Raw genomic sequence first — 14,194 nt, 5'->3', positions numbered from 1 at the left:
ACACAGGGGCTTCCAGGCCAGTCTGGGATAGGCAGCAAGGCCCTGTTTGTTTTGCAGGCTGGGAGCTGTGGCCCAAGCCTGAGGTTTGGTGTCAGGATGGTGGGGCCAAGAGAAAGTGCCAATGTGTGACATGCCAAGCGGAGGATGCCATGCCAGCCCTCCATGTCAACAAGCGGGGTGTGAAGAAGTCCCAGGGTGCCTGAGTGACCTTATAAAAGTTGGGCTTTCTCAGTTCCATGAGTCAGTTGGGCAGCACTGGACAGATGTTCGGAGGCCCAGAGCCCAGATGGGCAGCTGACTCCTCCTGTCCATTTGAACCTCTAGCCTCAGGGCCTGTGTCCTAGGCTGATCCCACAGTACCAAGAATGGTGTCTCTGCTGGGTGTGACGTGGGTGACACACGTGTCCAGTCTCTTGGATTAACCCTCCAGGTACAGATGGCACTCAACACCGCTGAACACGTTTGCCTTAGGGTGGTCCCCACGGCGGACAGGTCATCTCTACCTCAGATTCCTGATCTTCCGCTGCTGAGGAATCCGACCCAGAAATAACTTTGCGAAGCCTCAGTTTCTTCATCCATTAAGTGGGGATGGCACCTCCCTCTGAAGCGATGTCACAAGAATGGGGTGGACCACTTTTATAGGACGTTTGGCATGATGCCTGCCACACACCAGGTGTTCACACAGGACAGTTGGCAAGATGGCTGACTGGGAGACTTCTCCAGTCTGCGGCCCATATCTTCCTGTGGGAACTGCTACCTCCCACCTGTTGAGTAGACACCGGAGCCGGAATACATCGGCCAAACTTGGAGGGTGAGAAAATTTTTCTCTATGTGGGAAATGGTGGAGAGTGTTGTTCGTGTGTGTGTGTGTGTGTGTGTGTGTGTGTGTGTGTGTGTGTGTGTGTGGTTGAGGCCCCTCTCTTTCCTGTCTTTCCAGAGAGGATTCTTCGTATCTTCTGGGACCAGGGTGGGTAGTCTCAAAATGTTCCCAATTGGAAACAGGGGAGAGCTGCCCATTCTGCCCCAACCTGTACCCCTGGCCATTCGCAGGTCCTCAGTCCCACATGCTCACTCATATCACCAGAGAGGAATGGGAGGCTCTGGGGAGGGGAGGGAGGATGTTTTGTTGTTGTTTATATCGATTTACTTATTTTTCTTTTTAGACAGGGTCTCTCTAAGTTGCCCAGGCTGGACCATGAGCTCGTGTTTCTGCCCCAGCCTCCCCAATGTCTTTGAGTTAGGTCTGTATTCCCTACCAGGCCTAGTTATCTGCTATTTGTTCTTGGAGTGTGGATCTGAGATTCCTTTCTGCCGTGCATGTTATCACCAGCTGCTGTTCCTTTTCGTCCTACGTTATGGAGCAGTAGCCCAGTCGAGAGCAATTATCCAGCACGTGCGAGGTGCTGGGGCCTATTCCCGACCCTGAAAAACAAACAGGAACCTGGGCTTCTTGTTGCTTGGCGAAGGCTTGAGACTGGATCTTATTTTCTTCTGTCAAACTTTTTCTTCCTAACAATGATTTGCATTAAAAAAAAAAAAAAAGTCAGAATAGCAGGCCAGCCTGGTCTAATGCCAAGTTCCAGCAGGGCTACACAGTGAGACCCTGATCCACATACACACACAAACACACAAAAATTCCAATAGCTCAATAAACACGGCCTGTGCTCCACCCACCATCTTCCATCCCGCCCCATCAGGGACCCAGAGCCTTGAACATACAAGGCAAGGGCTCAGAAAACCCAGCCCCGCTCCCACTGTGGAGCCAGGTGATGAGGCCTCGGGGCTGGACTGCAGCTGTGACCTCAGCAGGCGTCCTTGTATCTAAAGACGTCAGCCGAGGGTGGGGCGGGTCCATGCTCAGGGTCAGCTTCCTTGGAAAACCTCCCAGTCACCGGAGGAGACCTCGGTCTCCTCGTATCAAAGGTATCTGGGGAACTGGGCCAGAAGGAAGGATGGTGACCAGCAAAGGTGACGTTTTCCCCACATCCTTTGCTTCACTTGGTCCCTGCTGAGTCAGAGTCCTTTGGAGGACTTAGGAGGATGTGGCTCTCTGAACGGTCCCTGAGGCCTGGGAAGGTGTGGAGAGAAGGCAGGAAAAGGTGAGAAGAAAGTTCAACAGAGACGCCTGTGTCCCCACCTGTACGGTCCCCTCCCTCTCAGACCTCGGTCATCACGCTGTGGCCACAGATGTGGCCCCTGTCCGGGACTCTCCCACTCCACACAGTTCTGAAGTAGCTTGGGTAAGGCAGATCTGCCCGGACAGAGCGCTGGTGACTGACCTGAGGCCAGCAGTTCCCTCCATGGTCTGCACTTGCCGAGACTGGCAGGGCTCTTGACCTTTGGGCGGGGACAGTTCTTTGGGTGCGGCTGTCTGTATCTCTACTTGGCAGGTAAAGACACCTCCTCCAGTCTAACAACTTGAAAAGACTTCTTCGGGGGTGGGAGGGGAGAGGCTGCCTATAAGGCCAGCACTGGAGAGGCAGAGGCTGGAGAAGGATCAAGCTTCATAGGATGAAGCTGGCCAAAGCTACGTAGGAAGGCCCTCAGAAATCAACAAAAGGGTCCCTGCCCGGTAAGGATGGGGCAGGACTCACGTACAGATGTTCTAGGATCGTGCCACAGCAGACTCCGGGTGAAATCCTAATCTAGTGCAGTGTCCACTACCTCAGAATGGCCCCAGAAGTGCATCCTGTCCCGGGCACTGTTCCCTATTTCTGCCTCTTCACGAGGTGGAGCCTGTTTTTCCTCCCCTTGCAGTGGAGCTGGCCCAGTGGCTGCTTGTCCAATGAAATATGGCAGAATCAATCCTGTTTGGCCTCCAAAGGTAAGTATCCACCTCTGGCCCATGCTTGGTGTTTGAACCCTCTTCGTTGCGGTGAGGAGGCCCAGGTCCCACGGCACAGAGATGTCCAGCTGATGCTCAGTGATCTCTGCTGGTTGTCACCAGCACTAGTAGCCAGCCATGTTTGTGAAGGAGCCTTGGGGATTCCAGCTGTGGCCCTAAGAATGGCTTCCCTCAAAGGGCTGACCCGAGAACCTGTAAGTCAGTGTTTGACTCTCTTGAATGGGAAGCCAGGAGAGTTCCTGCTTCAGGTCAGAAACCACCGGGCTTTGGCCAAGAAAGTCCTGTGATTACAGAAGCGGCCTTAGAGGCCATGTGCGGGGTGGAGAAACCAGGGCTAGGGAGGTCAGTGAGGCGGCTCCTGCCCAACCCGGTCCAGGCCTTTGTGAGGAGAGGCTTAGGCAGAGGGGGAGAGCGAGGCACAGGAAAGGGCACAGAGCCCAACTGGGGGGCTCAGGCCTGCAACCCGGACACCTGGGAAGCCGAGGCAGGAAGAGGTCCGAGCTACAAAGTTGATGCACGGCTTAATGAGACCCTGCCTCAAAAGGAAAAAGACGGAGAAGGTTGGCTGTAGCTCTGTGAAAGACTCCAACCTAGTGAGAGTGAAGACCCGGCCTAATTATGGTGCTACAGTGGAGGCAGAGGAGTGACTTCCAGAAGAGGCCTACACGCCGATGCTGTGGGGGGTATGGATGGGCTCCCACCCACACATACCCCCACATTCATCCCCCCACATACGCCCCCCACGTTCACCTCCCACATACTCACACCCACACACACCACCCCTCACATACTCACACACACATTCACCCCCCCATACTCACCCTCCACACATTCACACCCCCACAGACTAACAATAATAATAAAATAAAATTTAAACACACACAAACAGAAAAAGAAAGATTAAAAAATAGGGAGAGAGAAGACAAACATTTTCCTTTTCTTCCTGACCTCAAGGTTTGGGCAGTCTCACTTTTCCGGGCCAGCCTTTGGTGAGGAGAGGTCTCCTCCCTCCCCAAGGGCCCTGATTCAGCTCCCAGAGCCTGTGCCTGCTGGGTCGTCCTGCTGAGAACTGGATTTCACTTTTCATTTGTTCATGAGTGCTGTTCTGGGGCTGTGGGTTGAGCCGGAGCCTTGTGCATGCTGAGCCCGTGTGCTGCATCCGAGCTTTGCATGTGTCTGCTCCTTACATGGACACGTCACCTGTTTCTGTATTCCAGTGTCCTGTCGACCAGGTGTGCTGCAAATCTTTTATCAGGATGTGCCTTTTTAACCTTACTTAAATCATTTTTTTGTTACCGGGTGGTGGTGGGACACACCTTTAGTCGCAGCACATGGGAGGCAGAGGCAGGTGGATCTCTGTGAGTTCAAGGCCAGCCTGGTCTTACCTCCCCGCACCAAAAAAAAAAAAAAAAAAAAAAAAAAAAATCAGTTTTTTGTTACTGTTGAAGAATTAAATAATTTTGTTGTTGATTCTGTTGCTGTTTGAGATTACTTAGCCTAGACTGGCCTAGAACTTACTACTTGGCCCATGAGGGCTATTACAGGTATACACCACTATGCCAGGCTAAAAGTTAAATGTTCTTGTTCCTTTAAAAACAAACAAGCATTGACTTACTTTATTTATGTGTATGGGTGTTTTGCCTACATGTATGTCTGTACACCACATGCATGCCTGGTGTCCTGGGAGGCCAGAAGAGGGTGTGGAGTCCCCTGGAACCATCATGTGAGTGCTGGGAACCCAATCAGAGCATCATCTGAAGCCCTGTCCATGTTTCTTTGGCCTATTTTTACTTTTTTTTTTTTCCAGACGTTGTAGCTGGAGGCTTTTCTGCGTCTCACCCCGTCTGCAGCCACTTATAAAATAATCACTCAGAGGTTTATATTAATTATAAATGTTTGGCTGATGGCTCAGGCTTATTACTACCTACCTCTTACAACTTAGGTTAACCCATTTCTATTAATCTATGTATTGTCATGTGTCTGTGGCATTATGGGTCTGCTGGCATCTTACTCCTCAGGTGGCTGTTGGCTTCTGCCCCTGACTCTGCCCTTCTTCTCCCTGTATGGCTGCTTGGATTTCCTGCCTGGCTCCATCCTATCTTGCCATAGGCCAAAACAGCTTTATTTATTCACCAATGGCAGCAACACATAGTCACAGTGTACAGAAAGACATTCCACATCAAGACAAGATTTCAAGTATCCCAGGCCGGCCTTTAGCTCAGTAGCAGAGGCTGGCCCTGAACTTTTGATTCTCCTGTCTCTACCTCCCAAATACTGGGATTTCAGGTGATCACCACTCTGTTCTTGCTTCATTGAGCACGGAGCCAGGGCTTCCTGTCTGTTATACAAGTAATCTACCCACTGAACCCAGGCATTTAAACTGGTTTTTTGTTTGTTTGTTTTTTGGCTTTTCAAGATAGGGTTTCCCTGTGTAGTGCTGGCTGTCCTGGAACTCATTCTATAGACCAGGCTGGCCTCAAAGTCAGGGACTTGCCTGTCATTGCCTCCCTTAGGCTTAAAGGCACGTGACACCACCCCTGGCTTTTTTTTTTTTTTAAAGAGCCTTATGTACCCCAGGCTAGCCTTGAACCCCCTATGTAGCCAAGGATGACCTTGACCTCCCGATCCTCCTGCACCTACCTCCCACATGCTGTGATTTCTTTTCTTTTTTGGGAAGGTACTTGATTGAACCCAGAACCTTGCACAAGATAAACATGTGCCTTCCTACTGAGCAACACCCCCAGGCCTACCCTGCTGAGCTCCACCCACAGCCCCATGCCTGAGACAATCTTCTGCCATCAAAGGGGGCTGAGGGGGGTGCTGGTCACGTTGTCTGCTGAGTGCACAGCTGGATTTACTCTACAAAATCTTATCAAGCGGCACACCTAGAAAGCTCCCGCCTTTCTTTGTGAGTGCGGTAAGTTCAAGTGCACTTTAAAAAGATTACTTCTTACCGGGAGAGCATAAGAATATGCTCCTGCATTTTCTTCTCTGAATTAAAGTTTTGTTATTCACATGTGAGCCCCGAACCCACCTGGAGTTGGGAAGGAGCTAATTTTACTCTTCCCATATGGACCACCACTTGCCCCGACTCCATTATGAACGTCTGTCTTCCCCTGGTAGTTGGAGTTGCCTGTCATATGGTGAATTGTGTTGGCACCGTTCCGTGCCTGTGCCCGCCCCACGCCTTCTCTTCAGAGCCGGATGCCAAGGCCTTTCCGTCTTATTTTCTTTAAAAAGATTAAATATCTAATGGGGCACACTGGCACCTGCCTGTCTGCTACTTGGTGAGCGGGAGGGTGTCTGGACTGCTTTCTTGAGGGAGTCTTAGAAGAAAACGAACGTCTCCCAGTGGGTCCTACCAGGCACCAAAAACCTGGTTGTTGCTGGCTGGTCATCATCTCCTAAAATCTTCATTACTGTTCTTTTACCTTGCATTTATTTATTTTTAAATGTTATTTATAAGACAGGCAGTGGTGGCACACGCCTTTAGTCTGGTTCTCAGGAGGCAGAGGCAGGTGGGTCTCTGAATTCGAGGCCAGTCTCGTCTACAGAGTGAGTTCCAGGACAGCCAGGGAAACACAGAGAAGCCCTGTCTTGAAAAGCCATTTTTAAGCCGGGCGGTGGTGGCGCACGCCTTTAATCCCAGCACTTGGGAGGCAGATCCAGGCGGATCTCTGTGAGTTCGAAGCCAGCCTGGGCTATCAAGTGAGCTCCAGGAAAGGCGCAAAGCTACATAGAGAAGCCCTGTCTCGAAAAACCAAAAAAAAAAAAAAAAAAAGAAAAGCCATTTTTAGGGCTGGAGAGATGTGCTGTGGGATGGTCTGTATGTTAAATTGCTCTGATTGGTTAATAAATAAAACACTGATTGGCCAGTGGCCAGGCAGGAAGTAGGTGGGACAAGGAGAGAGGAGAATTCTGGGAAGTGGAAGGCTGAGTGAGAGAAACAGCCAGCCGCCACCATGACCAGCAGCATGTGAAGATGCCAGTAAGCCACAAGCCACATGACAAGGTATAGATTTATGGAAATGGATTAATTTAAGCTATAAGAACAGTTAGCAAGAAGCCTGCCACGGCCATACAGTTTGTAAACAATATAAGTCTCTATGTTTACTTGGTTGGGTCTGAGCGGCTGTGGGACTGGCGGGTGACAGAGATTTGTCCTGACTGTGGGCAAGGCAGGAAAACTCTAGCTACAGAGATGGCTCAGAGGTTAAGAGTACTGACTGCTCTTCCAGAGGTCCTGAGTTCAATTCCCAGCAACCACATGGTGGCTCACAAACATCTATAACGAGATCTGGTGCCCTCTTCTGGCCTACAGACTTACAGGCAGGCAGAACACTGTATACATAAATAAATAAATAAATCTTTTTAAAAAAAGAAAAGAGCCGGGCGGTGGTGGCGCACGCCTTTAATCCCAGCACTCGGGAGGCAGAGGCAGGCGGATCTTTGTGAGTTTGAGGCCAGCCTGGGCTACCAAGTGAGTTCCAGGAAAGGTGCAAAGCTACACAGAGAAACCCTGTCTCGAAAAACCAAAAAAAAAAAAAAAAAAAAAAAAAAGAAAAGAAAAGCCATTTTTTAAAAAAAGAGCAAAAGAAAAAAATTATTTATATATGATTATGTGTGCATGATGTGGGGCATGTGTGCTCCAGAGGGCTAGGGCAGAGGGCAGAGGTCATAGGTCATTTCTTTGGAGCTGGTATTCTCCTTCTGCCATTACATGAGATCTGGGGATCCAACTGAGGTCACCAGGCTCCCAGATGATGCTTTTATCACGCCCCCATTCCACCACCCTACCCTCAGCCATCTCACTGGCCTTGTTCTAAATTAAACTTTAAAATAGATTTGTGTGTCTGTGTTTGAACATTTTGCCTGAACATATGTATGCACCGTGTGTGCCCTTGGAGGCCAGAGTGCTGAATCAGCTGGAACTGGAGTTATGGATGGTAGTGAGCCAGCACGTGGGTGCTAGGAACCACATCCCAGTCCTCCAAAGAGCAAAAGTGCTCTTAACCATCTCTCCAACCCCGTTTGGTTGTTTTTTGAGACAGGGTGTAGCCCAGGATGGCCTTGAACTTGTGATCCTTGGGCCTTTGTGTCTCTGGTGTTGGGACTCCATTTTTCATTAATTGCTAGCTAACCGGAGTGTGCCTTTGTGGGCTTGCATGCATGCAGGTGCCACGGTGCTTATGTGAAATTCGAGAACAACTTCTATTCGCCACCCTCCTTCCACTTCGTGGGTTCTGAGGCTGGGACTCGGGTTGGCAGGCTTTGTTGGCAGGCACCTCTGTCTGCTGAGCCCCCTCCCTCGTGGGAGTGCCCGGATTTCAAGCCTGTGCAGCCACATCCAGCATCACTGGAAGACACTAAGAGAGGAAAGGGTGGGGAGGGCGCTGTGACCTACAGCAGACTGGCCAGAGGAGGCCAGGACCCAGCAGTCATCTTTCCATTTGGTGACTGCTGTAGTATCCAGCTGAGCAGTGAGCAGCCATGAATGCAGATGGTAGGTAGATGTGGCTACAGAAGAGGGAAGGGTCCAATGGGGTGAGGCCAAACTCAGACTCAAAGATGACTCCTTGGTTCGGACCTAAATGGGAGGATGGGAGGGTGATCAGCTGAGACAGGAAAGCTGTGGGGGATGATGGGAGTTGGGGATATCACTTTTAAAAGTCCACTAAAGGGGCTGGAGAGATGGCTCAGAGGTTGAGAGCACTGGCTGCTCTTCCAGAGGTCTGGGACCCGATTCCTAGCTCCTAGGCAGCAATTAACAACCAGTTCCAGGTGATCTGGTGCCCTCTTCTGGCCTCCTTGGGTATGTGTTCATGTGTTACATAGGCATGCATGCATGCAAAACACCCATCCACATAAACAAGTAAAACATCAAGCCGGTGGTGGTGGCGCACATCTTTAATCCTATCACTCAGGAGGCAGAGGCAGGTGGATCTCTGAGTTCGAGCCCAGCCTCCTCTACAGAGCAAGTTCCAGGACAGTCAGAGCTACACAGAGACACTCTGTCTAGAAAAATGAAAAACAAACAAAAAATTAGTCTCTAAGTGCCTGCTGCTGTATAGGCTAGCTTGTTCTCTCGGGGCCCAGCCCTAGGTCCGAGAACGCTGGCCCACTCGCCAGCAGTAAGGCCCGGGTCAGTGACTTCACCTCCTGAATAATTACAGCCTCCTCTGCCTCTTTCTCTGCCAGGGCCTCCTCCAGTCACCGAAGGTCGTGTGTGACTGTGTGAGCAAACGCAGGAACTCAGTAAATGACAGTTCCTGTCTCATGAGTAGTCATGATGCAGCTAACATCAGGCACACCGCTTCCTTTTCCTCTCAGGAACTCGGTCAGTCCTCTCCTACAGCCCAAGGTGGTCTTGAACTCACTGTGTAGCTCAGGCTGGCCTGTGACTTGTGATCTGCTTGCCTCTGCTCTCCCAGTGCCGGGGTTGCTGGCATGAGTCACCACAAGCCATGATCTGTTTTGCTGAGTGACTTCACCCTGTGCACAGGTCGGACAAAACTCACCAAGAGGAGAGGGGAGGCGGGGAGGGGACACTGTGACCCTGTGTCTGAAATCAGCGTTAACAGACAGATTTAGGTGTGAATCATTAGGAGCGGCAGCCTCCACTATTCAGAAGAGAACGGCAGGCCCTGCTTCGAAACAGCAGTGTGAATCAGGAAGATGTGGACAAGGAAACAGAACAGAAGAAAATGACTCCGCCAGGGGTGGTGGCGAATGCCTGTCTGTACAGTACTTAGGAAGCTGAGGCAGGAGGATCACCATGAACTTGAGGACAGCCAAGGCTACAAAGTGAGACTAGGTGGGGAGGGGGAAGGAAGAGAGGGGTAAAGAGGGAATACGGGAGGGGCAACTAACACTAAGGGCCGTTTGGGGTCATATGGAGACCCACTGTTATTGTAGCGTCCTAAACCATGTACATGCATGAAAGAAACGGGGTCACCAAATAACAGGGAGACAACGCCCCAACTAGACATCATTTACCACCAACTGAAATCTCCTGTGTGGGGAAAGGGTTACATCTTGTTGAGTCATTGGCCAGAGGGGCCCCATAGGAACCCCAAACCTCTCAGGCTATTGCCAAGGCTGTTGGTTGCACTCCATGAACTGATGGATGGTAAGGCTTTATTGCTAAAGACAACACTTACGTATCTCCATGGACACGGAGAAGTCCAGCAGGTGCCTAATTAGCACCTTCACCCCACTGACTAGTGTTCCTGGTCCTGGCAGGCACCCTGCATGCTACCAGAGGAGGAAGATAACCACCAGCCCAGCTCCAAGCCCTTTGACCCCCAACGGTGACCTGCCTTTAAGATACACTGATGTCATAGCAGCACAGACGCCGTGGAGTAGCCAACCACTGTCTGATTGGATCTAAGGCCCACTCCATGATGGAACCCATGCCTGACACTGCTCAGGTGGCCAAGAACCTGAGGCTGGATAAGCTACGGGCCTAAGGGGAAACCAAACACTATTGTTCTGCTAAAGGACCAATGCAGTAAAATGACTCCTGATGACATTGCTGTACCCGTCGATCAGTGCCCTGCTCAGCCGCCATCAGAGAAGCGTCCTGTTGTGGTAGATGGGAACTAACAGAGACCCGCCACTGGACAGTGTGCAGAGAGTGAGAGACTTTGGAACACTCAGCCCTAAACAGAATGGCTTCATCCAAGTCCTTTCCTCAGGCTCAGGGAGCTTTGCAGAAGAGGAGGAAGAAAGATTATAGGAGTCAGGGGGATGGAGGACTCCAAGGAAACAGTGTCCTCCAGACACAACAGGGCTGATGCACATATGAACTCAGAGACTGTGGCAGCATGCACAGGACCTGCACAGGTTCAAGCCGGACAGGGTCCCAGCACTGAGAGGGCACGTGGACACAGACTCCCTGTAACTCAAACTACTAAACAGTCTTACTAATAGAAAACCCGGTAGCAGATATTGGGGTAAATTCTGAAAGATCAGAGAGACAGGACCAGCTACAGCCAGCCTCACCTCGCCAACTCCTCAGCTGATCTTGTTTCTTCAGACTGAAAGCCTCTGAGTCCTCACTGGGAAGGAATCTCAGCTGAACTGCTTAAAAGGCCTCTAGTTCCTGGTCCTCATGCCTTATATACCTTTCTGTGTCCTGCCATATCACTTCCTGGGATTAAAGGCGTGTGTCCTTCCCAAGCAAAGACATGAGATCTCAAGTGCTGGGATTAAAGGTGTGTGTGTCACCACTGCCTGGCCTCTATGTCCAATCTAGTGGCTGTTCTGTTCTCTGACCCCAGATAAGTTTACTAGGGTACACAATATATCGGGGGACACAATATCACCACAGCTCCCTCCCTTAGCCAAGAAGCTATCTGCAATTGACACTTTACAAAGGGAAAATTATTTTCCCCAGGGGAGTCTCACGGGGTCTATTAGTCCAGCAGGAGACAGTCAACGTAAAGCACACTCAGTGTTTTTGCAGATTCTGGGTCTCATATTGCTTTGTTTGGGAATTTTTTTTTTGTCTTATTGGTGTTTTGCTTGTATATTATGATTTCTGATTTTGTGTTTTTATGGGTTGTGTGTGTTTTAATGTTATTTGTTTGCCTGTTTGCTTTCTAAAGAGAGAAAGAAAGGGCATGGAATCGGGCGGGTGGGAAGGGTCTCGGGGGGTACGGGGAGGGGAAATTGTGATCAATACAAACATTTTTTTCAATAAAAAAAAGAGAGGGGTGGAGGGAGAGAGACAAGTGCCGGGTTAACTAGAGAGCGACCCACGGCCTTTTGCAGGAACCAGGAAGGATTTTTGCCACAAAGCTATACCCCAGCCTCTTCAGGATGTTTTTCCAAAGGATTAAGGACTTTCTTAGTGTGTTGACTCAGGCAGATTGGAATCTCATTTTCAGGAAAAACTGGTCTGTTTGGGGATGCATCTTCTTCCTTAAAGCTTGAGTATGTGGCCAGCTGTGGTACAGTCTGCCAGATCCCAGCTCTTGTGTACAGGGAAGAGGATCAGGAGTTCAAAGCCATCCTCTGCCTAATTAGTGAGTTCGAGGCTAGCCTGGGCTACATGAGCCCTTGTCTCAAAACATAAAATAAATTGCTAGTCCTAGACACAGGCGCTCTTACATCATCTAATAAACATTGCTGATGTGAAAGTCAATACAGAAACTAAAGGGCTCAGCATAGTGATACACGCTTGTAATCCCACACTCAGGCAGTACTGCTACGCGATCAAGGCTAACCTGGGCTATATATCGAGGACCACACCAGACAAGGCAGTGGTATCCAAAAACCAAAGCAAATGCAAAAGAACCCGGGCTCCGCATCTAAGAACATTGTCTAATCCACGCAGCATTCGAAGAGACTGGCAATGGCTTCCCTCACTCGGCCAGCGTGAGAGACCACAGCCAGCGAGGCCCCTCAGCCTCTAGGCTGAGTGTGTGTGAGTGCACACGCTCGTGTGTGCGGATGCAGGTGTGTATGTGTCTTGCTGCTAGTGGGGAGGTCAGAGGACAGTCTTGGGGTGTCAGTCTTCACTTTCACCGCGTTTGAGGCTTTGTAGCCAAGCCAGCTTCAGGAGCCCCTCCCGGGTCTGTCTCCCATCTCCTGAGGGCATAATGGGGTTACAGACTCTTGGGGTTACTGACTCCAGCGCTACTGTGTCTGGCCTTTGGTTGGTTTCTGGGGATCTGACTCAGGCCGTTGGCAGTAAGTGCTTTTACCCACAGAGCCGTCTCGCGGATCCTCTTCCTCCTCGTCTGCTCGGTCCAGGCTTTGGACAGACGAGAGCAACGCATGCGCTGTTCTCGTGAGCTCCCGGGATGCCAGGGCTGGATGGAGATACACAGCGATGCTGGCACAGGGGGAGCCCCAGGAATGTCCACGGAGCCTAGAGGCCCCAACTGGTGGAGGGAGCAAACCACAGTCACTGCCGCGAGCCCCAGTGGGGACTGGCTTCAGATGTAAGGCCACCAGGAGTCCAGATCGAGGTCCATCTCCTTGGGATCCTTGGGCCCCCTGAAGAGCCAGGGCCAGGCTTCTCCCAAAAGGCTAAGCTAGGCTCACTCAGCTGCTCTGGTGACAGTCGGCCTCCACAGCTGTGTTTCTCAGCACTCAAGGCTGGCACCCATGACTGCTCTCTGAGGCCAAGGCAAACTACTCTCGTGACAAGAAAGCCTACTCATGCCTCTGAAGTCAGCTCCTGGGAACCTGCTCTGCGGTGAGTCTGAGTCAGTCCCGGGTGAGGGGCTGGCTAGGGCCTGGCCTCTTCAATTCTCCTACACATACCAGCAAGCACGGGACATAGGGTAGCTATCAGAGCATGGCTTCTCCCGGCAAAAGACTTCAAGTAGCCTGGCAATGGCGACACACACCTTTGAACCCAGCACTTGGGAGGCAGAGGCAAGCAGATCTCTGTGAATTCAAGGCCAACTTGGTATATAGAGTGAGTTCCAGGACAGCCAGGGCTGTTACACAGAGAAACCCTGCTCAAAACAAACAAACAAACAAACCAAAAACAAAAAAAAAAAACAACCAAAACAACAGCAACAAAGGTGTATAAATGGAGGTTTCTGTCCTGCCAGCAACTCCCAAATACCCAGAAGCCGCTTCCAAAATAATTGATTTGGAGGCTTAATAATGGTTATACATGCTTGGCCGATAGGTCAGGCTTATTACTAACTAGCTTTTACATTTAAATTAACCCATAGTTCTTACTTATGCTTTGCCACGTGGTTCGTGTCTTGTTACCTACCTCATTTTCTACATGTCTTGCTTCCTCGGCAGCTGGCTGATGATGTCTATCCTGACTCCGCTCTTCTTCATCTCCTTCCTCAGTTGATTGTACTGCCTAACCTTATCTTGCCTCGCCATTGGCCAAAACTGTCTTATTATCAACCAGTGAGAGCAACACACATTCACAGTATACAGAAGGCCATCCCACAGCAAGGGTGAGGTTCCATGGAGGTACTCATGGGGGGCTGCTCTTGTACCCCCATGGATACAGATTTCCCAGTTGCTGATTTCATGTCCATGGGGCTGCCACAAACCTTGTAGCTGGGAGTGTCCTATATTCTCCACTCAGCCTCCCCGCTCTGCTTAACTCCACCTTGCCTAGCCGAAGACAGAGATGGAAGATGGAAAACTTAGGAGCCAGATGGCCCTGCCAACCTCCAGCTATGTGAACTAGTCTCCGCTCTTTGCCTCAGTTTCCTTATTTGTAAAATGGCAACACTGTACGGACCTCTCAGATGAGATAAACATCTGGCAGAGAGCCGGCCTTCGGTGAGAGCAACATGGGACTGGGAATGCAGGTCGGCTGGTAGAGTGCCTGGCACGTCCGAAGCTCTGGGTTCGACCCCA

General features: G+C 50.6%; 1 long non-coding RNA gene across 1 annotated transcript; it reads right to left on the bottom strand.

Moving 5' to 3' along the window:
• Positions 1–1,979: 1,979 nt before the first annotated feature.
• On the bottom strand, positions 1,980–13,679 carry LOC119086428. The gene is made up of 3 exons (XR_005089716.1): positions 13,587–13,679; positions 8,250–8,432; positions 1,980–2,068 (listed from the first exon to the last, which is right to left on the bottom strand). It is a non-coding gene; the product is annotated as an uncharacterized LOC119086428 (long non-coding RNA).
• Positions 13,680–14,194: the final 515 nt, after the last annotated feature.

This window comes from Peromyscus leucopus, chromosome 1 (assembly GCF_004664715.2).
Source record: "Peromyscus leucopus breed LL Stock chromosome 1, UCI_PerLeu_2.1, whole genome shotgun sequence".
Taxonomy (NCBI): Eukaryota; Metazoa; Chordata; class Mammalia; order Rodentia; family Cricetidae; genus Peromyscus; species Peromyscus leucopus.
This window is presented reverse-complemented; position numbering and strand designations above follow the sequence as displayed.